At 44.3% G+C, this 26,289-nt stretch overlaps 2 protein-coding genes across 15 annotated transcripts in view; one reads left to right on the forward strand and one right to left on the reverse strand.

The window, feature by feature from the left end:
* Positions 1-7,171, reverse strand: part of LOC129017807 (protein misato homolog 1) — a 54,614-nt gene extending 47,443 nt beyond the window's left edge. For 2 of the 6 annotated variants that reach the window (XM_063656835.1, XM_063656794.1), the window contains exon 1: positions 7,073-7,145. The gene's annotated coding sequence lies outside the window, so the exon portion shown is untranslated. Of the gene's footprint in view, positions 1-7,003 lie in introns of all 6 variants that reach the window. The other 4 variants (XM_063656760.1, XM_063656445.1, XM_054458603.2 and 1 more) reach the window with 3 other exon arrangements.
* Positions 7,172-7,194: 23 nt separating this feature from the next.
* The window catches only part of ASH1L (ASH1 like histone lysine methyltransferase), a 224,159-nt gene continuing 205,064 nt past the window's right edge, over positions 7,195-26,289 (forward strand). For 3 of the 9 annotated variants that reach the window (XM_063655679.1, XM_063655693.1, XM_054458386.2), the window contains exon 1: positions 7,590-8,240. The gene's annotated coding sequence lies outside the window, so the exon portion shown is untranslated. Of the gene's footprint in view, positions 7,327-7,477; positions 8,241-15,297; positions 15,385-26,289 lie in introns of those variants that run through there. The other 6 variants (XM_063655645.1, XM_063655619.1, XM_063655399.1 and 3 more) reach the window with 6 other exon arrangements.

Raw genomic sequence — 26,289 nt, forward strand, 5'->3', positions numbered from 1 at the left:
CCAGGACAGGGTGGTGCAAAATTTCATCACGCTACTCAGAACAGTGGACAATTTAAAACTTAAACTACTATGGAAGGGACTATGATTGCTTCTTAGGGTAGCAGATATTCTAGATACTCTTCAGCAAAATGGACTCTAGGCTGTATCTGATAGGTTTCAAAAGACTTCACAAAAGGCATGTTAGTGTACACACACGACTGGGATTAACATTCTAGAATTTTAGGACTCAATGGTACACCACTGAGGTATTGATATGAATTCAACTGTAAATTTAGATTATGGTTCTGAGATGGAGATGCATAAAAATGAAAACTTAAAAGAAAACAAATACCAACACAATTGGGTATTTCTGGGTGCTAACGTTCCAGGTAATTATCTTTCTCGACTTTCATGTCTAATGTTAATAGTTAGCAATATCAATAATATTGTTTATAAAAGAAATACTGGGCCGGGTGCTGTGGCTCACGCCTTTAACCCCGCACTTTGGGAGGCCGAGATGGGTGGATCACGAGGTCAGGAGATCGAGACCATCCTGGCTAACATGGTGAAACCCCATCTCTACTAAAAACACAAAAAATTAGCCGGGCGTGGTGGCGGGTGCCTGTAGTCCCAGATACTCAGGAGGCCGAGGCAGAAGAATGACATGAACCCGGGAGGCAGAGCTTGCAGTGAGCCGAGATTGCGCCACTGCACTCCAGCCTGGGTGACAGAGCAAGACTCTGTCTCTAAAAAAAAAAAAAAAAAAAAAAAAAAAAGAAATACTGTCCAAACTTTATTAAGGTGCTCATGTTAACACTTAAGGTTTCAGATTTTCAAATTTGGGATGTTCAAGCAGTAGGGATAATGCAAATATTCCAAAATCCAACAAAATCTCAAATCCAAAACATTTCTGTTCCCAAACATTTTCATAAAAAAACAAACAAACAAAAAAAACAACTGGCCGGGCGCAGTGGATCACGCTTGTAATCCCAGCACTTTGGGAGACTGAGGCGGGTAGATCACAAGGTTAGGAGTTTGAGAAAGCCTGGCCAACATAGTGAAATCCTGTCTCTACTAAAAATACAAAAAATTAGTCAGGCGTGGTGGCGGGCACCTGTAATCCCAGCTACTTGGGAGGCTGCAGCAGTAGAATTGCTTGGACCCGGGAGGGGGAGGTTGCAGTGAGCCGAGACTGCGCCATTGCACTCCAGCCTGGGTGACAGTGCGAGAATCTGTCTCAAAAAAAAAAAAAAAAAAAAAAGGCCGGGCGCAGTGGCTCACGCCTGTAATCCCAGCACTTTGGGAGGCCAAGATGGGCGGATCATGAGGTCAGGAGATCGAGACCACCCTGGCTAACATGGTGAAACCCCGTCTCCACTAAAAATACAAAAAATTAGCCGGGTGTGGTGGTGGGCGCTTGTAGTCCCAGCTACTCGGGAGGCCGAGGCAGAAGAATCGCTTGAACCCGGGAGGCGGAACTTGGAGTGAGCCGAGATCGCGCTACTGCACTCCAGCCTGGGCGACAGTGCGAGACTCTGTTTCAAATAAATAAATAAATAAATAAATAAAAATAAACAAAAAACCCTTGGGAGGCCAAGGCAGGTGGAATATTTGAGGTCAGGAGTTCAAGACCAGCCTGACCAACATGCTGAAACCTCGGCTCTACTAAAATACAAAACTCTGGGCATGGTGGTGGGCGCCTGGAATCTCAGCTACTCAGGAGGCTGAGGCAGGAGGAGAATCACTTGAACCCAGGAGATGCAGGTTGCAGTGAGCCAAGATTGCGCCACTGCATTCTAGCCTGGGCAACACAGTGAGACTCCTTCTCAAAAAAAAAAAAAAAAAAAAAAAGAAGAAAAGAAAAAGAAAAAGAAAAAAAGGCTGGGGGCAGTAGCTCAAATCTCAAATCCAAAACATTTCTGTTCCCAAACATTTTCATTAAAAAAAAAAACAAAAAAAAAAAAACAAAAACAAAAAAAACTGGCCAGGTGCAGTGGATCATGCCTGTAATCCCAGCACTTTGGGAGACTGAGGCGGGTGGATCACAAGGTCAGGAGTTTGAGACCAGCCTGGCCAACATAGTGAAATCCTGTCTCTACTAAAAACACAAAAAATCAGTCAGGTGTGGTGGTGGGCATCTGTAATCCCAGCTATTCAGGAGGCTGAAGCAGGAGAATCACTTGAATCCGAGAGGAGGAGGTTGCAGTGAGCTGAGATCACACCATTGCACTCCAGACTGGGCAATAGGGTGAGACTCCATCTCAAAAAACAAACAAACAAAAAACTCAACCTGTACCCAAACAAAAATCTCCAATTTCTTCCCTCTTAAATAAAATTTTTTTTAACTGGGCGCGGTGGCTCATGCCTGTAATCTCAGCACTCTGGGAAGCTGAAGTGGGTGGATCACGAGGTCAGGAGTTCAAGACCAGCCTGGCCAAGATGGTGAAACCCCATCTCTACTACAACTACAAAAATTAACTGGGCGCAGTGGCGGGCACCTGTAATCCCAGCTACTTGGGAGGATGAGGCAGGAGAATCGCTTGAACCCAAGAGGCAGAGGTTGCAGTGAGCCCAGATTGTGGCACTGCACTCCAGCCTGGGCAATAGAGTGAGACTTCGTCTCAAAAAAAAAAAAAAAAAAAAACCAAAATAAAATAAATAATTTTTTGTTTGTTTGTTTAGACAGGGTTTCGCTCTTGTCGCCCAGGCAGGAGTGTAATGGTGCAATCTCCGCTTACTGCAACCTCTGCCTCCTGGGTTCAAGTGATGCTCCTGCCTCAGCCTCCCAAAGAAGGTGGGATTACACGCGCCCGCCACCACGCCCAGCTAATTTTTTTGTATTTTTAGTTGAGACGGGGTTTCATCATGTTGGCCAGGCTGGTCTCGAACTTCTGGCATCAGGCGGTCCACCTGCCTTGGCCTCCCAAAGTGTGGGGTTACAGGCATAAGCCACCAGGCCCAGCCAATATTTTTAAAGGCTCTTGGCCAGGCACAGTGGCTCACGCCTAAATCCCAGGAATTTGGGAGGCCGAGATGGGTGGATCACCTAAGGCCAGGAGTTCGAGACCAGCCTGGCCAACATGGCAAAACCCTGTCTCTATTAAAAATACAAAAATTAGCCAAATTAGACAGGCATGGTGACACACACCTGTAGTCCTAGCTACTCAGGAGGCTGAGGCGGGAGAATCACTTGAACCCGGGAGGCAGAGGTTGCAGTGAGTTGAGACTGCTCCACTGCTCTGCAACCTGGGTGACAGAGCAAGACTGTGGGAAAAAAAAACAAAAACCTCTTATGATTACATAGCATTTACCATAACTCGTCAAATGTAAAGTCAACCCTGACCATACTTCAGTAAATTTTATCTTAGAAAAAACAAGTTCTCGCCCAACAGTAGTCCCAGCTACCGAGGAGGCTGAGGCAGCGGTAGGATCCCTTGAGCATGGGAGCTAGTTTCCAGCCTAGGCAACATAGTAAGAGCAGGTCTCAAAAAAAAATTCTTTTAATATTTTAACCTGGCTGGGTGTGGTAGCTCACACCTGTAATCCCAGCACTTTGGGAGGCCGAGGCGGGCGGATCACCTGAGGTCAGGAGTTCGAGAGCAGCCTGACAAACATGGAGAAACCCCATCTCTACTAAAAATACAAAATTAGCCAGGCGTGGTGGCACATGCCTGTAATCCCAGCTGCTTGGGAGGCTGAGGCAGAAGAATCGCTTGAACCCGAGAGGCGGAGGTTGCTGTAAGCCGAGATCACGCCATTGTACTCCAGCCTGGGTAACAAGAGCGAAACTCTGTCTCAAGAATAAAAAAAAAAAATTAACTTTATTTTGTTTTACATTTTAGAGACAGAGTTTCGCTCTCTCGCCCAGGCTGGAGTGCAGTGGTGTGTGATCACGGCTCACGGTAGCCTCAAACTCCTGGACATGCCACCATGGCCCGGCTAATTTTTCTTATTTTTTGTAGAGATGAGGGTCTTGCTATGTCGACCAGGCTGGTCTTGAACGCCTGGCCTCAAGTAATCCTCCTGCCTCAGTCACCCAAAGTGTTGGGATTTATAGGCATGAGCTACTGGGCCCAGCCTGAAACCTCATTTTAAAAGTTTTTATCAGACCAGGACCCCAAGATGGAGTCGGCTGTACCAGTGAAGGAGAAGAAACTCCTGGATGTCAAACTAGCAGAACTGCCAAACTAAATATTAACGTGTGATCTCACACAAGAAGGCACTGTTGGAGCGTTCAAAAAGGTTATTACAGGTATTATGACAAGTACTCCAATTTGAAGAAAGGGAGCTTCGACGGTGGTGCTGTGGTGCTGGCAGCTTACATGCTTTTCTATTATTTACTGTCTTTCTGAAAAGGAACATAAGCATGGGCAGCTACAGAAGTAAAACTGAAGAGGGCCACTGCAGAGTGCTCACTCCTGAATAATCTTCCTAGTTTAATGTCAGCTGATTAGCAACCTTAATTCCCTCTGCATCCTGATTTTTCCCTTGTCATGTAACATATCATGTTTACAGGTTTTAGGGATTAAGAAGTGGATATCCTTGGGGAAACCATTATTCTATCTTCATTCGTTCAAATAATTCAGGGTTTGTTCATTCAGTGAGGTCATTTTATTGAGCACTTAATATATTTTAGTCTCTAGTTGGCTCTGGGGCATACATGAAAAAACAGAATCGTATCTCATTTGCTTATATGTAGCTGATAATTCATTGATCAGTGTAGTTACTGAAAGTTATTTTAACACATAGACCATATGTAAGTAACTCTCCCTATACACTGGTGTAGTGAAATTCCAGTAAAGGCATTTTTTTTTCTTTGAAGCACAGCAATTATGCTGCTGATGAGAAATTTTACTTTGAAGAAAATGTGGTGTAGTGAAAAAAGTAAGGTTTTTAAAAGACAGGCAAACTAGAGTCTAAAGATTGTTACTGGACTTCTCCGGGCCTCAGGCTTCTCTTTTGTAAAATGAGGGTAAGATTATCTACCTCAAAGTGTTGTTTATTATAAGGATTAAACAGGAATACGTGTTCCCCTGGCACGGTAGTCCACAAATGCTAATTGTCTTTCTCTTCTGGCATTTTAAGTATCTAACATTCACTTCAATATTTCTTTTCTTTTCTTTTTTTTTTTTTTTGGAGACGGAGTTTCACTCTCGTCTCCCAGGCTGGAATGCAAAGGCTTGATCTCCACTCACTGCAACCTCTCCCTCCTGGGTTCAAGCGACTCTCCTGCCTCAGCCTACCAAGTAGCTGGGACTACAGGTGCTCCACCATGCCCACCTGATTTTTTTTGGATTTTTTTTTCTTTTTAAGACAGAGTCTTGCACTGTTGCTCAGGCTGGAGTGCAGTGGTGCGATCTCCACTCACTGCAACCTCCGCCTCCCGGGTTCAAGCGATTCTCCTGCCTCAGCCTCCCAAGTAGCTGGGATTACAGGCACCCACCACCACGCCCGGCTAATTTTTTGTATTATTAGTACAGACAGGGTTTCCCTATGTTGGCCAGGCTGGTCTTTAACTCGTGATCTCGTGATGCACGACGCGCCTTGGCCTCCCAAAGTGCTGGGATTACAGGCGTGAGCTACCACGCCCAGCCTCATTTCAATATTTCTGTGACTTGCTTTGTGCTAGCCTGTGATGCTTTATGTAAATTAAGTAGTAGACATAGTCTGAGATAAAACAAGTTATTGGTAGCATAATACACTTGCACACATGAAGCAACTAACAAAAGATCGGTAAACGAGTGGGCTCCATGAAAGTATGGGACTTGCTTAGGAAAATATACAATGAGGTAATTAAGGCTGCTTTCCTCTTTACCTTAAATAAACAAAACAAGTAAACAACACTTAATCCACGTATCCTAAAGGGTAAATTTGGGACTGTCTACTTGAATTTTGGAGGTTGCAAAGGCTTTTAATTTTTATTTTTTTTCCTCAGATGGAGTTTCGCTCTTGTTGCCCAGTCTGGAGTGCAATGGCACCATCTCGGCTCACTGCAACCTCCGCCTCCCAGGTTCAAGCGATTCTCCTGCCTCAGTCTCCTGAGTAGCTGGGATTACAGGCGTCCACCACCACGCCTGGCTAATTTTTGTATTTTTAGTAGAGACGGGATTTTGCCATGTTGGCCAGGCTAGTCTCGAACTCCTGACCTCAGGTCATCCGCCCACCTCGGCCTCCCAAAGCGCCGGGATTACAAGCGTTAGCCACCGCGCCCGGCCTTGCATGGGCTTTTGAACAGTCATTTTTGAATTATTTCCTTGATCCCCAGGAGTCCACAAATGTGAAAGAAAGGGAAACCCAAGTAGATCCTTCCGGTAGTTTATTCTGCTTTACCCTTTGGGTAAAGGTAAAAACTACTAGATCAAGTAAACTTTGGAATTATTTGTGGACTTTAATCGTCCGTATTTCTGCTGCATTCAGTTATCAAATATCAATCAAGTGTTTTGAGAAACAAATATTCAGTAGCCACAGAAACCTAACAGGCCTATGTTTGCTTTGTTTTATTAACGCCTTGGAGGGACAGAACACTACCAATTACACCCACAAACTTTATCAACATCAACAAAACTGTAAATGACAACACGGCAATATTCTGCACTTTCCCTATGCCTAAGGAGCTAATTCCACTTTACATATCTTATTATTTCACACATCAACCCTGGGGGCATGTTTGGAGTTGCCTAATTTTTATGTACACTTTTTGATAAGGAACTAAGAAAAATAACTTGCTGAAGGAAGAAAAGGGAGACTAAGTCCAGAACTGAATGAAAAGCACATGGTTTCTTCATCCTCCATCACCAGGCTGTCTAACGAGGCTGAAGAAGTACCATCTATGAGTAAGTTCGTCAAGGGCAAACAAACATCATCGCATATGGACAGTGGTGTGAAATTCGAGAAATCCGAGGAGGGTTAACAACAACAAAAAGCACACCACCACGCCGATCTTCCTCGGGTCCCAGGTTGGCAACTCAACGCCCGGGAAGAATCCCCCCGGAGGCGCGCCGGTCCTACTGGCCTCACTCCCTACCTCCTGGAGGTCCGGAGTCCCGCTCTTTTCCCTCAGCGGTACAACACCCGTGTCGGTCCATTCCCTCACCGTGAGTCGAGGAGTAGTTCTCCTGACTAGGCGATCGGCACACACCGCCTGGGACCGGCTCCAAAGCACCGGTCCTCCTACTGCGAAGTAGGCTCGGGTAAACCGGCAGGAAACGACTCAACGCGCAGCCGCCGCGGCCTCCAACCACCGGTCGGCAGAGGGGCGCTAGGCAGTCCTCGATCCGCTCGCCGCGATCTCGAGGAGGAGGAGCAGGGGGAGGCGAGCCGCAGCGCCGCGGCGAGGAGCCCAGGGAGGTAGGTTGTCGTGGGGCTTGGTCCGCCACTCTGGCAATTCCAGTCAAACGGCAAGCCCCGACCCGCTGGGCCCGTCCCTTCCTCTCCTGCCCCTGCAGCCGACAGGAATGGAACAGTCCCGCGGGGGGGATTGTGGGAGGCGCACGCGCGAGGGGTGGAGGGTGGTGGGGGGGCTGGCGGCGGCGGCGGCGGCCGTGGCGGCGGTTGGTGGCCGTGGGGGCGGGGAAGGGGGGGAGGAGAGAAGAGGAGGTAGAGGAGGAGGAGGAGGAGGCTTGGGCTTGCGCCGTTGAAGGTACGCGTGAGGGCCTGCGCCGGAGCCGGCTTGACAGGGCCTGAGGGGGAGTGAGGGACTGGACGAGGGGGTTCCCGTGGGTGAGCGCGTACGGGCTGGCTGGCGCGCGGGGCGGCCGAAGGTGGTGGTTGGTGGGAGCAGCCAGCGACGAGCCCGTAGACACTCGTACGCGTGCGGGCGGGCGTGCGCGCTACGCGGCCGGAGTCGGGCGGAGCGGGGGACGGTGGGGAAGAACGCGAGGAGGGAGGAGTGGGAGGTTGGGGGGGCGCTAGGCGCCCTTCGCTCCCTCCCTCTGGAGGAGCTGCCGCCGCCACCGCCGCCACTCTGCTGCCGCCGCCGCCGCCGCCGCTCCCGCCGCCATTTTGGGTTCGCTTTGCGGAGAGGAGACGATCCCAGTCTCGGTTGCGGGACCCGCCTCCCCTCAGTTTGCCCCCTTTAGCCCTCCACCTTTCCCTTTTCCTCTCTCGCATTTCCGCCAGTCAGCTTACCCGCTGGCCGCCTCCTGACAAGCGGGAGGGATCCGCCGTGGACCCAGGGAAGCGGAGGAGCCTGGCGGCCACCCCCTCTTCCCCACTTCCCTGCACTCTCATCGCTCTCGGCCTCGGCCTCGGCCTCCGACACGGTGAGTAGAACGATTTGGGCTGGCATTCGGGCCTAAGCACTCTCTCAGTGATTGAATCCTGGGCTTTCTGGGAGCCACTGTCATCTCCCGGACCTGGACCTCCGGGAGAGCAGTGGTGAAGATGGGGGAGGGGAGAGCAGGGAGGGGGATCCTGAGCCTACCGGGAAGTCCCTCCAGGCGGGGTGAAGGGGTGTCCCTGACAGGCGGACTCCCGGAGGGGGCTGGAAAGTAAGCGAGTGGAGGCGGAGTCGGCTGTGCCCCTGACAGGTTAGTCTGTGTTTGTAGGCATGATCGGAGCCTCCCCCATAGTCCAGTTTGTGTGTGTTTAATTAAGGGATTAGAGTGGTCGAGGACACGATCTTGAGAGGGGAGTTTCCCTGTGTGACAAGGTCTGTGGTGTCCCTGCCGCGTTGAACGGTATGTGGGAACGACAGGATGATCTCAGTGTTGTAAGTTTAATAAATGTCACTGGTTAGTTTGTACATGGAAGGAGATGTTTTTGGTCTAGAAGACAGATGGTCTGTTGGTGTGTAGCGGCTGTGTTGGTGTGTGTATGCGAGGATGGCAAGTGTTTCCGGAAGAGTTTGCCTTTATTTGTGTAAGTGTAATGGAGTTCCCCTTATAAGTTAGCTTATTTCTTGAATAAATGTTGGAAGGTTCCTCGCAGGTTGATATGTGTGTGTATTTTAGGGATTGGGAGCCCCTAGTTACTTGTTGGGAAAGAGCGGCGATGGTAGTGTTCTATACAGCATGTGTCTGTGAGGTCAGGGAGGGGAGAAACTTGGCATAGCCAGTTGTGGTCTTAAGAATAGTTTGTGCCTTTGATTAGAGTGAGTTGTGTAAATGTGAAGGGCCAAAATATCTTTTAACAGAATCATTGCTACAAAGCTGTAAAGAATGGGTGGCCTTATTTGTTGTCGCGGGTTTATAGTAATAATTTACAATACAATAAAGCTCTTTCAGTTTCTCTGTGATACTAAATCTCTGTGAAAATGATAGGATGCTTTCTTCCATTTTGCAAAATAGGAAATTTAGGCATAAGGAGAGAACTTCTCCAAGGCCACATGTTAAATCGGTGACAAAGTTGGGACTGTAACTCCCATGTTTTCACTACTACTGCAGCAGTATATTCAGCATACCATGGTGCCTCAGGAAGTCTTTGTCGGCAAATCTGAGTATGCTGGAAAGATAGGAGCACATAAGACTGGTTGGATTGTATTTGGAGGAGACCGATTGTGTCAGATATGTATGTGGAACGTAGCTGTTCTTGCCGAGTCTGACCTGTATGAAATGCATATCCATGACTATATTATTTTGGATTTATGGAAGAAGCAGAGCATTTCTGACACTTGAGGTTGTATGTGTGAGGGAGAGAAGGCTTTCACAGCTTAACTTGTACCAGAGCAGCTGCATGGGTGCTGACAGCTTAACTTGAAATCTGTGGGAGGAAGGATCCTTTTTCATTCATTCAACAAATATTTGTTGACTGCCTGTTCAATAAATGGTCCATGCCTTGGGGTGAGGATAATCAAAGTGTCTCTGTAAATAGCCTGGGTACAACGTGGGGGGAGTTGTTTTGACAGTGGTAGGTATTAAGTTGAGGGAGGCAGTGTGGAATTAAAACCAGAGAACTGTTTTTGGGTTCTGGTAATTGTTAATATATGTGCCTGTGGATGTTGGAACTTCTTGGCTGGGCTGAAGGAATCCTTTGAAAGACTGATTTCATATAGTAAGAATCCTCTCTATGAATATGAGGGAAGAATGCATAAACTAAGCCACTTAACTATATTCTTCTGAAAAATGGGATGTTTCTTGATAGGCTAGATGAGTGGTTCTTAAAATTTTTTGGGGTCACTTATCCTTCTGAGAATCTGATGAAAGACACTGGGCCCTCAAGTTAGAAGATGAGCATAAGCACGATCACATGATTTATATATATGATTTTAGGAACTTAAAATGTAATGAAATAGGGCCAATTTATATTTAGGTCTCATTTGAAGACCTTTCATTTTCATTGTTCGGGTGTGTGGATGTTAATGAGTTTAAGATGAAGGAGTCTATGATAGTATTTGAACATGTTGACAGGAGAACTTGAGGGTCCATGTTTTTTATTGTTTTTATCATCTGCAAACTTACTTCTGCAGTATTAGTAAACGACTGTGAATTTGGTGATAAGGGAATATAATATAGCACAAGTATCTATGGCTTTGTTCTTTGTCAGTATCTTTTTGCTCCTAAACTCTGAGAAGTGGGTTTGTCTTTTTTCAGTTTTGGATTGGGCCTGAGGTGATTTGAAGCTCCTGTCTTGAAGTTTAGCTTAGTTATAACAAACACTGAGTTAATCCTATGCAGGAGACACAGAAATCAATAATATATGGTCTCTGTGCTTGAAGAGATGCTAATTCAGTTGAGTCTGAATTGTTTGATGGTGGCAGCTCTCAAAAGGACAAGGAAGAGGCAAACATTCCTAGAAGTTGAAATTTTGTTACCCAATTGCAAAGAGATTTTTGCCACTACTTACTCTTTGAATAAGCATAAAGTGTTTATACTCTGTATGCAGCTTTGTACTTTAAAAAAGTATGTTTTGTATCATCTTGTGCTTTTTTTTTTTTTTTTGAGTTGGAGTTTCGCTCTTGTTAACAGGCTGGAGTGAGTGCAATGGCGCTATCTCAATTCACTGCAACCTCTGCCTCCTGGGTTCAAGTGACTCTCCTGCCTCAGCCTCCCGAGTAGCTGGGATTAAAGGCATGTGCCACCACGCCCTGCTAATTTTGTATTTTTAGTAGAGACAGGGTTTCTCCATGTTGGTCAGGCTGGTCTGGAACTCCTGACCTCAGGTGATCCACCCGCCTTGGCCTCCCAAAGTGCTGGGATTACAGGGGTGAGCCACCGCGCCTGGCCTCATCTGGTGTTTTTGTGTAAAGAAACTATTGGTTTGAAAAGAAGGCAAACATTTATATTCCTTACCTTGTTTTGGGATATATTTCTACAGTGCGTTTATGTAAAAAGGTTTTGATGTCGCTGGGCGTGGTGGCTCTCACCTGTAATCACTTTGGGATGCTGAAGAGGGTGGCTCACCAGAGGTCAGGAGTTTGAGACCAGCCTGGCCAACGTGGCAAAACCCCATCTCTACTAAAAGTACAAAAATTAGCCAGGCATGGTGCATGTGCCGGTAGTCCCAGCTAGTTGGGATGCTGAGGCAGGAGGATCTCTTGAATCCCTGAGGTGGAGGTTGCAGTGAGCCGAGAACCACCACTGCACGCCAACCCCGGGCGACAGAGTGACTCTGTCTCAAAAAAAAAGAAAGAAAAAAAGAAAAAGGGGCCTGGGGCCTGGCATAGTGGCTCATCCCTATGATCCCAGTGCTTTGGGAGGCTGAGCCAGGAGGATCACTTGTGCCCAGGAGTTTGATACCAGCCTGGGCAACATAGGAAGACCCCATTTCTACAGAAAGTTAAAAAATTAGCATGAAAGCCTGCAGTCCTAGCTACTCTGGAGGCTGAGACAGGGGAATTACTTGACCCAGGAGTTGGAAGCTGCTGTGAGCTATGGTGATGCTACTGCACTCCAGCCTGGGCAATAGCGTGAAACACTGTCTCTTTAAAAAAAAGGAAAAGGATTTTCATGTTCTACTCTTGAGTTGTATTGTGAAATAGAATACAGCACATCACTTTTTAAATTTTTTTTTTGAGAGAGTTTTGCTCTTGTTGCCCAGGCTAGAGTGCAACAGCGCAATCTCAACTGGCTGCAACCTCCGCCTCCTGGGTTCAAGGGATTCTCCTGCCTCAGCCTCCCCAATAGCTGGGATTACAGGCGTGTGCCACCATGCCTGGCTATTTTTTTTGTATTTTTAGTAGAGACGGGGTTTTGCCATGTTGGTCAGGCTGGTCTCAAACTCCTGACCTCTGGTGATCCACCCGCCTCGGCCTCCCAAAGTGCTGGGATTACAGGTGTGAGCCACCGCGCCTGCACATCACTTCTTAATAACTTGCTAGGTACTGTGTCTTTGTAGTATTAGCAGTTCCACTTGAGTCTTTATTCTGAGTCTTCTTCCATGCTTTATTAATATTGAATTGGCCACCTTCATTTCTGCCCAAGACGATGTGGAAGCACACAGTGGAGAAGTCTTACTGTGTGTAAGATTGTGGTGATGGTGGTCTCCATTTAAAATAACTTTGTATTGCTATTTGAATAATGTGTATTGATCTGAGTCTTTTAAAGGTAGTATACAACCTCACTATAATCTGCTGAGATCTGCTTAGGCCAGCCTTTTCGGTAGCATGTAGTATTTTAAACTTGGGTGCTACAAGAGGTGGAAATGCAACTAGTTCATTTTTGTTTTGTTTTGAGGTATGCTGCTAGTTTCTGTTATCATTTTCCTTAAAATTAATTTTAGTGTTTTTTCATTTATATTTTTTCATATGAAGAGGCTAGATTTTCTTATTACTTGTCATCATAGTTAATAACAGTCTTATATTTCATGTTTTAGAAATCGCTTTTTTAGTGACTGCCTTATCAGGCCTGTGATTGGCAGAATGTGATATTTATCAAAATTAATTTTAAAATAATGACTTCTAGGCCGGGCGTGGTGGCTCACACCTGTAATCCCAGCACTTTGGGAGGCCGAGGTGGGCAGATCACAAGGTCAGGAGAATGACATCCTGGCTAACATGGTGAAACCCCGTCTCTACTAAAAATACAAAAAAAAAAAACCCAAAAAACAAAATTAGCTGGGCATGGTGATGGGCGCCTGTAGTCCCAGCTTCTCAGGAGGCTGAGGCCGGAGAATGGCGTGAACCCGGGAGGCGGAGCTTGCAGTGAGCCAAGATTGCTCCACTGCACTCCAGCCTGGGTGACAGAGAGAGACTCCATCTCAAAAAAAAATAATAAAATAAAATAATGACTTCTAATGATGACAGAAATTTAACCAATAATCTTATTGCTATTTCAGAGTTGTATTTTTTTCATTGAACATCTAAGTTTTCATGTTTGGAAATCTATGAAATTTTTATTGTAGTATTATATTTGCTTTTCATAGTCTTTAGTCATTTGCCCTCAGACATACACAAGTTGATGACAAGGTTGTATACTTTTTTCCATCTAATTAAAAAAAATTTTTTTGAGACAGGGTCTTACTATGTCACCCAGGCTAGAGTGCCGTGGTACGAGCATAACTTATTGCATGCTCTACCTCCTGGGCTCAAGCAGTCCTTCCATTGTCCCAAGTAACTGGGATTACAGGCACATGCCACCATGCCTGGCTAATTTTTAATTTTTTTGTAGAGATGGAGTCTCACCGTGTTGCCCCCACTGGTCTCGAACTTCAGCAGTCCTCCCTCTTCAGACTCCCAAATTGCTGGAATTATAGGCATGAGCCACCACACCTGGGCAATTTTGTTCATTTAAAAATATTTTTGGCCGGGTGCAGTGGCTCACACCTGTAATCCCAGCACTTTGGGAGGCCGAGGCGGGCGGATCATGAGGTCAGGAGTTCGAGACCATCCTGGCTAACATGGTGAAACCCCATCTCTACTAAAAATATAAAAAATTAGGTGCAAGTGGCATGTGCTTGTAGTCCCAGCTACTGGGGAGGCTGAGGCAGAAGAATCAGTTGAACCTGGGAGGTGGAGGTTGCGGTGAGCTGAGATCACGCCACTGCACTCCAGCCTGGGTGACAGGGTGAAACTCTTTCTCAAAAAATATATATATATACGTATATATATACACACACACACACACATATAGATACACACATATATATGTATATTTATATTTCTGATTTTTTAGAGCTGGGGTCTGGCTGTGTTGCCCAGACTGAACTTGAATTCCCAGGCTCAGTTGATCCTCCCACTTTAGCCACTCAAGTGTTTGGGACCACAGATGTGTGCCACCATATCTGGTTAATTTTTAAATTTTATGTACAGGTGGAGTCTTACTGTGTTGCCCAGGATGGTCTTGAACTCTTGGGCTCACGTGGTCCTCCCACCTTGGCCTCCCAAAGTGCTGAGAAATGTGAGCCACAGTGCCCAGTCAGCTTTTTATTTCTTTAATGTGGCAAATTGCAAACATATGTAGAAATAAAGAGAATAGTATAATGAGCCTTCATGTACTCAACATCCAGCTTCAACAGTTATCAACACAGTTAACACACTGTTTCCACATCTACTAGCCCCTGTCCCTCCTTCCCCTCTTGCTTATTTTAAAGCAAATCTTCCAGTTATTGTATAATTTCATCCATAAATACTTAAGTGTTTACATTCTTTTCACTGTTAAGTGAGGAATTACTTCTTCATAGTTAGGTTTATATAACTTTTTAAGTATCTGATCACAGTTGGAACTAAACTACTTACACCGTCTACTTCTAATCCATATTACTTATCAATAGGGAATTCCCTGTGCCAGCTAAGAAGAAATGAGGTAAATAGTTCACATCATTGCTTTTCGATGTTTGCACTGAACATTTAGAACAGTTCCTATGCTATTCAGAATAGCTTATCAGCTTTTTTCAAACGCACAAGAGAGAAACAAATGGTTTCTTACAGTTTTTTAGTCATAGCGACAAGATGCTAAAAAATGTTTTCTGGTTTTTAGTCCCTAGATTTTCATTTTTTTTCCCATTTCTTTTTTTTTTTTGAGACAGAGTCTCACTCTGTTGCCCAGGGTGAAGTGCAGTGGCGTGATCTCGGCTCCCTGCAACCTCCGCCTCGTGGGTTCAAGCAATTCTTCTGCCTCAGCCTCTCTTCTACAGGCGCGCACCACCACGCCTGGCTAATTTTTGTGTTTTTAGTAGAAACGGTGTTTCGCTATGTTGGCCAGGCTGGTCTTGAACTCCTGACCTCGTGACCCGCTCTCCTCAGCCTCCCAAAATGCTGGGATTACAGGCATGAGCCATCGTGCCCGGCCTTAGTCCCTAGATTTTCTAGTGGGATCCAGTCATCAAAAAGAAATCAAATGGCCCTGGTAATGTTGCACAGGTAGCTGAAATTGGTATAAAATCAACTTGCTATTGAAGAGAATGAAATGCACATTGTTTTAAACTTTGAAATTCTAATTGTAGGCATTCTTTGTGGACATTTGAAAGTCCATGCCATTGCATATGTTGCATACTGAAATGTGAACCATGTCACAGAGTGTGGTTATCATGGTGAGTACAAACATTGTAGAAAAAGGAAGTAAATTTACAATTAAGTTATGAAGACAGACTATAGAGATTTTAAGTGGTTGCTAATAAAGTAGAATTTAGAAATATATTCTTTCCTACCACAAAAGATTGATAGTTATAACTCAGATGCATGTGAGTTTCATCAATAAAGTTTCATCACTTATCTTTTGTTGTATCTTATAGTCCCACAGTAAATAAGTCATGAATCTTTGACTTAATCTCCTTATACATTTTGTTCAATCTGTTTTCCACACTTGATAACATATCTGACTCTTCTCATTCAGTTTTATTTGCCCTAAGACTGTAGAAAGACAGTGTATTAGATTATAAAGTAGCTATATCATGGTTTCTTGGCATAAATGACATTTTTTAAAATGTGGAGGACACATTCCTCAAGGTTTCTTAAATTCAGCACTCTGAAAGTGAAAACTCCAGAGTTTAAATATTTGCCGATAAAAGCTTAAGAGAGTTGAATGGAGAGAATTTAAAAGATTGTCTTTAAAAGAAGAAACCGATAACTCTGTCATTTGAGAAAATGGTGGGGGTTGGGGGTCATGAATCAATCATGTTTAATGATTACTGGGTAAACATTATTAGAGTATAAAGGTCTTCAAAGACTGGAGGATACATATGTCACATAAGTAGAGATTTCATCTAAATAAATGATAGCGCAGGTTTGGAAGTTAAAGTTTAGATGAAAAAGATCGAAGAAAAAAGAGCAGTCATTTTTTAAACCACAGTGAGTTAGAGATTTAAGTCAATTTTATTTGTGTGTTTGTGTGTTTTTTTTTTTTTTTTTTTTTTTTTTTGCCATGGAGTCTCCCTCTGTCACCCAGACTGGAGTGCAGTGGCACCGTCTTGGCTCACTGCAACCTCTGCCTCCTGGGTTCAAGTGATTCTCCTGCCTCAGCCTCCTGAGTAGCTGGGACTACAGGCGCAAGCCACCATGCCCAACGAATTTTTGTGTTTTTAGTAGAGACTGGGTTTCACCATGTTGGCCAGGCTGATCTTGAACTCTTGACCTCAAGCGATCAGCCCACATCAGCCTCCCAAACTGCTGGCATTACAGGTGTGAGCCACTGCACTGGCCTGTGTGTTTAATTTTAAGAGGAAGAAAGTCAAATAACTGTAGGTCAGACTATAATTCTTTTTTTTTTTTTTTGAGACGGTTTCTCACTCTGTCCCCAAAGCTGAAGTGTAGTGGCACGATCTCGGCTCACTGCACCTCTGCCTCCTGAGTTCAAGCGATTCTCCTGTTTCAGCCTCCTGAGTAGCTGGGACTACCGGTGTATGCCACCATGCCCGGCAAATTTTTGTATTTTTAGTAGAGATGGGGTTTTACCATGTTGGCCAGGCTGATCTCTAACTTCTGACCTTCAGGTGATCCACCCACTTCAGCCTCCCAAAGTGCTGCGATTACAGGTGTGAGCCACCACACCCGGCTGAGTTTAATTTACTTCAACAAGCCATTCGTTTGTTTTGTATTCATTCATTCCTCATTCCACCGACTAACATTTTTCCAGTGCTTCCACCATACCCATTTCTGTGCTTAGGTGTAGGGAAAAGACATACAGTGTTTTTTTTTTGTTGTTTTGTTTTTTAATCTCAGATGTAATCCTAGCTCTGTGGGAGGCCAAGGCAGGAGGATTGCTTGAGCCCAGGAGTTTAAGACCAGCCTGGGCAACATAGGGAGACCTGGTTACTAAAAAAATAAAAAATTCAGGCTGGGCATGGTGGCTCACACCTGTAATCCCAGCACTTTGGGAGGAGGAGGCGGGTGGATCACCTGAGATTGGGAGTTTGAGACCAGCCTGACCAACATGGAGAAATCCCATCTCTACTAAAAATACAAAATTAGCCCTGTGTGGGGGCACATGCCTTTAATCCCGGCTACTCAGGAGGCTGAGGCAGGAGAATCGCTTGAACCCAAGAGGCAGAGGTTGCAGTGAGCGGAGATTGTGCCATTGCACTCCAGCCTGGGCAAGAAGAGTGAAACTCCGTCTCCAGAACAAAAAATAAATACATAAATTAAAAAAAAAAATTCGCCAAGTGTGGTGGCATCCACCTGTGGTCCTAGCTACTTGGGAGGCTGAGGTGAGAGAATCACTTGAGCCTGGGAGATTGAGGCTGCAGTAAACTGTAATCGCACCACTCTACTCCAGCCTGTGTGACAGAGTGAGACCCTGTCTCTAAAGGAAAAAAAAAAACTCGGGCCGGGCACAGTGGCTTACACTTTGGGTGGCTGAGGTGGGCAGATCACGAGGTCAGGAGTTCGAGACCAGCCTGGCCAACATGGTGAAACCCCATCTCCACTAAAAATACAAAAATTAGCCAGGCGTAGTGGCACACTCCTGTAGTCCCAGCTACTTGGGAGGCTGTGGCAGTAGAATTGCTTGAACTGGGTGGTGAAGGTTGCAGTGAGCCGAGATCTTGCCACTGCACTCCTGCCTGGGTGACAGTGAGATTTCATCTCAAAAGAAAAAAAAATTCTAATAGGAGGAGCATGTTAACAAACATATTACAGTAATATTATGTAATACATTTGCCTATGTTAACAAACATACTACGATACATACTATGTAATAGTTTTGTCCAAGGTGGAGAAATTATTAAATCTGTGGTGAGAAAGGAAAGGTTAGGGTGGCTTCCTACAAGTGGGAAGAGCCAGGCTTTAAAGGATAAGTGTGAGACATTCAGACTTAGAGAGGGCGTTCTAGGTAGAGGGAGATCGTCTGCAAACGTATGAATGTATGACACAGCAGGATGAGTGCACTGTAATTTGGATCGGTAAATTTTCAACCCATTCTCTTATGATTTCCTGTGTCTTCAGTGCTATATAAGGTTGGCCTTTTTAATTAGAGATCTTCTATCAAATAAAGATGGAAATATGTTCAAAATACTTTTCTTAGACAAAAAACTATTGTTATAAAAGTAATTTCTAGCAAAGATTAATGTCAATAAAATATTTGGTTATATTTTAGTTACTCAGAAACTTTTTACTAGAATGTAACCCACTCAGCATTCTAGTTAATCAGGCCTTGATTATAATAAGTAGCCAGATCTAAAAATGTATAATTAGTTGTCTTAATAATGAATGAGTCTCTCAGCCTCTACATTGGTGTATTTCCCCTCAATTTGTTGAAAATCTCAAATAGTCATTAAGATCATGGACTCTGAAATCAGATTGATTAGGCTCAGATCTGAGTTTTGCTAACTTATTGACTGTAATTTTGAGCAAAATACTTACAGTCTTTGGTTTCCTTGACTGTAAAATATGGTGATATAGTAATGATAATATTTATAGCATAGAGTTGGAGGATTCTACGAGATAATATGTATAATGTGGTTAGCATAATGAGTGCCATGCAGCAAGCAAATAATGTGTATTTGTTATTATTTTAGTTATTTATTTTCTTCATTTCCAAAAAAGAATATAGCAAAGCAGATTACTTCCCTCATAGGTAAGCATATGTAAAATATACTTTTGAAGTGTGTATAAGCAATGTCCTTATTTGTATACATATTTTTTCCATTTTCAATTTTTAGCATACTATTTATCTTACTTCTCTCACATGTGAATTCCAATTTCTTATTTTTCCACTTCATTTCAGCCTGGGTTTTTGTGTTTGGCTTTTTCTTTTTGAGTCAGGGTCTCGCTCTGTTGTCGATGCTGGAGTGCAGTGGTGCGATCTCGGCTCACTGCAAGCTCCGCCTCCCAGGTTCACGCCGTTCTCCTGTTTCAGTCTCCTGAGTAGCTGGGACTACCAGTGCATGCCACCACCCTGTTGTAGTTTCTATCAAAACTTCTTTTTCTTTTTTTTGAAACAGAGTCTCACTCTTGTCGGCCAGGCTGGAGTGCAGTGGTGCGATCTCGGCTCACTGCAAACTCTGTCTCCTGGGCTCAAGCAATTCTCCTGCCCCAGCCTCCCGAGTAAGTGGGATTACAGGCATGTGCCACCATGCTCGGCTAATTTTTGTATTTTTAGTAGAGACGGGGTTTCACCATGTTGGCCAGGCTGGTCTTGAACTCCTGACCTCAGGTAATCCTCCTACTTTGGCCTCCCAAAGTTCTGGGATTACAGGCATGAGCCACTGTGTCTGGCCTTCATGTATTTATTTAGTGCTTACTATGTGCCAGGCACTATTCTAGGTACTGGGATACAGTGATGGACAAAACAAGATCCCTGCTTTTCTATCTTAGGACTTAATAATTTGGGCATTTTCTTTTTTCGATATAGGATCTTTTAGTACTGATATAACATATTGTTAGCCAGTATATTACGTGTTGTTCAAGCAAGATTCTTTTTCTTTTTCTTTTTTGACAGGGAGTCTCACCCTTTCGCCCAGGCTGGAGTGCAATGGCGTGATCTCGGCTCACTGCAACCTCCGCCTCCTGGGTTCAAGTGATTCTCCTGCTTCAGCCTCCCAAGTCACTGGGATTACAGGTGCCCGCCACCACGCCTGGCTAATTTTTTTTTTTTTTAATCTTTAGTAGAGATGGGGTTTCACCATGTTGGCCAGGCTGGCCTCAAACTCTTGACCTTGTGATCCACCCGTCTTAGCCTCCCAAAGTGCTGGGATTACAGGCGTGAGCCACCACTCCTGGACTGCAAGATTCTTAAGATAGACTCAAGATTCCTGAAGAAATTCCTGGTATATGATTATTTTTCTGCTAAAGCAAATCAATTATGTGACAAAAATTTCTTCCCCCTGAGGAAAAGATATTGTGTGCCTATGTTTTATCCAGGCATTCCATTGGATAGTTAGTCCTTTGAGATATCAGTGGATTAAATCATCTGTTAAGAGTCAAATAAAATGCTGCAGGAAGAAAGTGAAAAATCAAACAAAAAAAGAGTCAAATAAATAAAGGCTGGGCATGATGGCTCTCCCCTGTAATCCCAGGACTTTGGGAGGCTGAGGTGGGGGCATTGCTTGAGCCCAGGAGTTCTAGACCGCCTGGGCAACATAGTGAGACCATGTCTCTAAAAAAATTTTAAAAATTAGCCAGGCATTGTGGTACATACCTGTAGTCCCAGCTACTTGGGAGGCTGAGGCAGTAGATTTCTTGAGCCCAGGAGGTCGAGGCTGCAGTCAGCCATGATTGCACCGCTGCACTCTAGCCTGGGCAACAAGATGAGATCCTATCTGGATCTTTATGTCAAGTACTGTGTTAAGCCCAGAGTATACAACAGTAAATAAAACAGATAAAAGTCGTTGCTTTCATAGTGCTTCCTTTTGAGTAGGATAGACAATATTAAATAAATGGTAAATATGTCATAGCATTTTGATGATAGATGTAAAGGAAGTATAAACAAGGTAAGGGATGTTGGGTAGTTGGGGAAGTCCTCTGAGGCACTAATATTTCAAGAGATACCTGAATTATATGAAGGACCCAGTGCAACTATCTGGGGCATGAGCATAAGCCCTGAGACAGGAGTACCTGTTGGTGTGTTCAAGGAATAGAAAAGGGCTAAAACAGTAAATAAAGGGGGGAATAATGATAGGAGATAGAAGAGGTAGCCAGGGACCAGATAACATAGGGACTTAAAGACTTGATAGGTATCTAGTTTTGTATTTCAAGTTTGATTGGAAGCAGGGAAATGACTTGATCTGATATATGCACTTTGAAAGATGAATGATGCAACCAGGTTGACCAGTTCAGAGGCTATCGTGGACTGGGTGCAGTGGCTTACACCTCTAATCCCAGCACTTTGGGAGGCCGAGATGGGTGGATCACGAGGTCAGGAGTTTGAGACCAGCCTGACCAACATGATGAAACCCCATCTCTACTAAAAAAACAAAAATTAGCTGGGCATGGTGGTGCACACCTTTAATCTCAGCTACTCAGGAGGCTGAGGCAGGAGAATTGCTTGAACTCGGGAGATGGAGATTGCAGTGAGCTGAGATTACGCCACGGCACTCCAGCTTGGGCAACAGAGTGAGACTGTGTCTCAAAAAAAAAAAGAGGCTATCATGATAGTTGAGGCAACAGCTGATTGTGGTGTTGAGTGTACTGGTGGGTGGATTTGAGGTATATTTTGGAGGTAGTAGAGATAATAACTTGCTGATGGTTTGGATGTAGGATCAGGGTAAAAGAAAAGTCAAGGATGACTTCAGTGATGGCCTGAGCAGTTGGATGCTTTTTTCTTTGATGAGGAACACTGTGGGAAAAGCAAATTATAAGGAGTACAGAAATTAGGAATTTGGTTTGGGTATACAATCATCCCTCGGTATCTGTGAGAGATTGGTTCCCCCGAGGATACCAAAATCTGTGGATGCGCCAGTCTCTTATATAAAATGGTATACTACTTGGATATAACCTATGTGTATCCTCTTGTATACTTAAATTTTTTTTTTTTTTTTTTTTTTTGAGACTGAGTCTTGCTCTGTCACCCAGGCTGGAGTGCAATGGTACGATCTCGGCTCACTGCAACCTTCGCTTCCTGGGTTCAAGTGATTCTCGTGCCTTAGCCTCCCAAGTAGCAGGGTTTGCTGTGCCTGGCTAATTTTTGTATTTTTAGTAGAGATAGGGTTTCACTATGTTGCCCAGGCTGGTCTTGAACTCCTGACCTCAGGTGATCCACCCGCCTCGGACTCCCAAAGTGCTGGGATTACAGGCATGAGCCACTGCGTCTGGCCAAAAAGTTTTTTTTTGAGACAGGGTCTCTCTGTCATCCAGGCTAGAGTGCAGTGGCATGGTCATAGCTCACTGCAACCTCAAACTCCTCAGGTAAAGCTATTTTCCTACCTCAGCTTCCCGCGTAGGTGGGATTACAGGCTCATGACACAATATTCGGGTAATTTTTTTGGTTTTTGTAGAGATAGAGTCATGCTTTATTGCCCAGGTTCATCTTGACCTCCCTGTTTGTGTACTCTAAATCATCTCTGGATTAATTATAATACCTAATACAATGTAAATGCTATGTAAATATACTGTGTTGCTTAGAGAATAATGACATAAAAAAGTATATATATTCAGTGCAGACACAATTATCCTTTTCTCCCACCCCTGCCCCTGGAATATTTTTGATCCGTGGTTGGTTGAATCCTCGGATGTGAAACCCATGGATACAAAGAGCTGACTGTACAGGCTTTGAGATTTCTACTAAGTGTTTAAAGTTGAAATATTGAATAGGCAGTTGGGTGTACAAGTCTTGAGGTCAGGGCAAATATAAACGTGGGAGCTGAGCAGTGTAGTGATGCTATTTAGAGCCAAAGAACTTGATGAAATTACCCAGAGAGTGAGTGTAGATAGAGCAAAGATGAAGTTCTTAGACTGAGTTGCTGGATAAATATTTTTGATACTGGGAGAAATTTATCTAGAATACCAGGACTGAAAGAGCATCTTTTGATAATTTCAGGACTAATACCTTCCTGGCTAAGAAACTCTAACAAGTACTAACTAGTCAAGATGTAGAGACAAATGTAAAATGGTTGGTGAATGAATGTCTGTTTTTTATCTCTTTTTTGTTTGATACGGAGTCTGGCTCTGTCGCCTAGGCTGGAGTACAATGGTGCGATCTAGGCTCACTGCAACCCCCACCTCCCAGGTTCAAGCGGTTCTCCTGCCTTAGCCTCCCGAGTAGCTGGGGGTACAGGCATGTGCCAAACACGCCCGGCTAATTTTTGTATTTTTAGTAGAGACAGGGTTTCACCGTGTTGGTCAGGCTGATTGAACTCCTGACCTCATGTGATCCACCCGCTTCGGCCTGCCAAAGTGCTGGGATTACAGGCGTGAGCCACTGCATCCGGCTCATCATCTAGGTTTTAAGTTCCACATGCGTTAGTTACTTGTACTCATGTTCTCCCTCCCCTTGCCCCCCAACCCACTGACTGGCCCCGGTATGTTGTTCCCCTCCCTGTGTTCATATGTTCTCATTGTTCAACTCCCACTTAAGAGTGAGAACATGTGGTGTTTGGTTTTCTGTTCCTGTGTTAGTTTGCTGAGGATGATGGCTTCCAACTTCATCCATGTCCCTGCAAAGGACATGATCTCATTCCTTTTTTTGTTTTTTTGTTTTTTTTTTTGAGATGGAGTCTCGCTCTGTCGCCCAGGCTGGAGTGCAGTGGTGCGATCTCGGCTTACTGAAAGATCCACCTTCCGGGTTTACGCCATTCTCCTGCCTCAGCCTCCTGGATAGCTGGGACTACAGGCGCTTGCCATCGTGCCTGGCTAATTTTTTTGTATTTTTAGTAGAGATGGGGTTTCACCATGTTAGCCAGGATGATCACGATCTCCTGACCTCGTGAGCCACTGTGCCCAGCCTTTTTTTTTTTTTTTTTTTTTGAGTTGCCCAGGCTGGAGTGCAACGTCATGGTCTCAGCTCACCACAACCTCTGCCTCTCGGGTTCAAGTGATTCTCCTGCCTCAGCTTCCCGAGTAGCTGGGGTTACGGTCATGCACCACCACACCTGGCTAATTTTGTATTTTTAGTAGAGAGAAGGTTTCTACACGTTTCTTTAGTAGAGAGAAGGTTTCTACACGTTTAGTAGAGAGAAGGTTTCTACAGGCTGGTCTCAAACTCCTGACCTTAGGTGATCCGCCTGCCTCGGCCTCCCAAAGTGCACCACACCCAGCCGATCTCATTCCTTTTTATGGCTACATAGTATTCTATGGTGTATATGTGCCATATTTTCTTTATCCAGTCCATCATTGATGGGTGTGTGGGTTGGTTCCATGTCTTCACTATTGTAAATAGTGCTGCAGCAAACAGAAACACATGTGCATGTGTCTTCAGAGCATTTTAACTTTTTTTTTTTTTTTTTTTTTTAATGGTAGTTGTGGTGAGTAGTCATGGGCCTCATTAAGAATATGATGAAACATAATCCCAGCACTTTGGGAGGCTGAGGCAGGCGGATCACGAGGTCAAGAGATCTAAACCATCCTGGCCAACATGGTAAAACCCTGTCTCTACTAAAAATACAAAAATTAGCTGGGCATGGTAGCACACGCCTGTAGTCCCAGCTACTCGGGAGGCTGAGGCAGGAGAATTGCTTGAACTTGGGAGGCAGAGGTTGCAGTGAGCTGAGATCACGCCACTACACTCCAGCCTGGTGACAGAGCGAGACTCCATCTCAAAAAAAAAAGAATATGATGAAATCTTTGTAGTCTTTCCCAGAAAGTGTATATATGCACATAAAATGTGAACGTAAGGGGTTCACTGGCACTTTGGATTGTAGGCCAATATTCTTTGTTATATAAGTGTCTTAATTATGAAAATTATGGAATGACAGTTGCATTGTTTACCTGTTCTTTACCACAGTGCTTTTTTTTTTGTTTGTTTTTGAGACGGAGTCTCGCTCTGTCGCCAGGGTGGAGTGTAGTGGCGTGATCTCAGCTCACTGCAACCTCTGCCCCCCGAGTTCAAGTGATTCTCCTGCCTCAGCCTCCCGAGTAGCTGGGACTGCAGGCATGTGCCAGCATGCCCAGCTAATTTTTGTATTTTTAGTAGAGACGGGTTTCACCGTGTTGGCCAGGATGGTTTAGATCTCTTGACCTCGTGATCCGCCCGCCCCGGCCTCCCAAAGTGCTGGGATTATAGGCATGAGCCACCGCGCCCGACCCAGAGTGCTCTTAAAAGTGGAAATAAACTCATATAAGGAATGCTAGTGGTTAGATGATGATATAAGCAAATCTTTACTCACTGTCACCTGTTCACCTCTCTTTCCCCTTTACCATTATGGTAATGTAATAATTTCTTTTTTTTTTTTTGAGTCAGAGTCTCGCTTTGTTGCTCAGGCTGGAGTGCAGTGGCACGATATCGGCTCATTGCAACCTCCACCTCCTGGGTTCAAGCGATTCTCCTGCCTCAGCCTACCAAGTAGCTGGGACCACAGGTGTGTGCCACCACACCTGGCTAATTTTTGTATTTTTTTTTTTTTTTTTGGTGATGGAATCTCGTTTTATCGCCCAGGCTGGCGTGCAGTGGCACCATCTCAGCTCACTGCAGCCTCCATCTCCCAGGCTCAAGCGATTCTCCTGCCTCAGCTCCTGAGTAGTTGGGATTACAGGCATACGCCACCACGCCTGGCTAGTTTTTTGTATTTTAAGTAGAGATGGGGTTTCACCACATTGGCCAGGCTGGTCTCGAACTCCTGACATCCAGTGATCTGCCTGCCTTGGCCTCCCAAAATGCTGGGATTACAATCGTGAGCCACTGCATCCAGCCTAATTTTTATATTTTTAATGGAGATGGGGTTTCACTACGTTGGCCAGGCTGGTCTCAAACTCTTGACCTTAAATGATCCACCTGCCTCGGCCTCCCAAAGTGCTGGGGTTACAGGCATGAGCCACTGCACCTGGCCTCAAATCTTTTTAAAATGTTTTTAATGGATTTTTGTTTTATTGTAAAACTAATGCAAATTCTGTAATAAGAATATATATGTGTATATATAATTTTTTTCCTCCTTTTTTTTTTCCTTCCAAACCTTTCTCCTTTAAATGACTAGCACTATCAACTTGGTATATAATCATTCATAATTTTTTCTCTATATAAGGTTTTTGTCCTACTCTTTCCAAATATGAGATCATGCTTGCTTTTAACTAAGAAATAGCAGACGTATATTTTGTGTGTGTGTGTGTGTGTGTGTATAAAAAATATTTTTTGGTGAGTATGAAGGAAATCTTCATATTATAAATCTTTTTATTGGTACTTTTATTTTTCTATAAGAGTCTCAAAAGTAGGATTACTTTTGGAGTCAAAGAGTATGTAAAATGTAAAAGTTTGTAATGTATAGTATAAATATTACTTTCTAAAATGATGGTGGCCACTAGTGCCCATTTACTATACATTATCAGTATTACTTGCTATTTTGAATTTCAACCAAATTGATAAGTAAAACATAGCTTTTTTTTTTTTTTTTTTTTTTTTTTTTTGTGAGATGGAG

This window comes from Pongo pygmaeus, chromosome 1, assembly GCF_028885625.2.
Source record: "Pongo pygmaeus isolate AG05252 chromosome 1, NHGRI_mPonPyg2-v2.0_pri, whole genome shotgun sequence".
In the NCBI taxonomy this organism is placed as follows: Eukaryota; Metazoa; Chordata; class Mammalia; order Primates; family Hominidae; genus Pongo; species Pongo pygmaeus.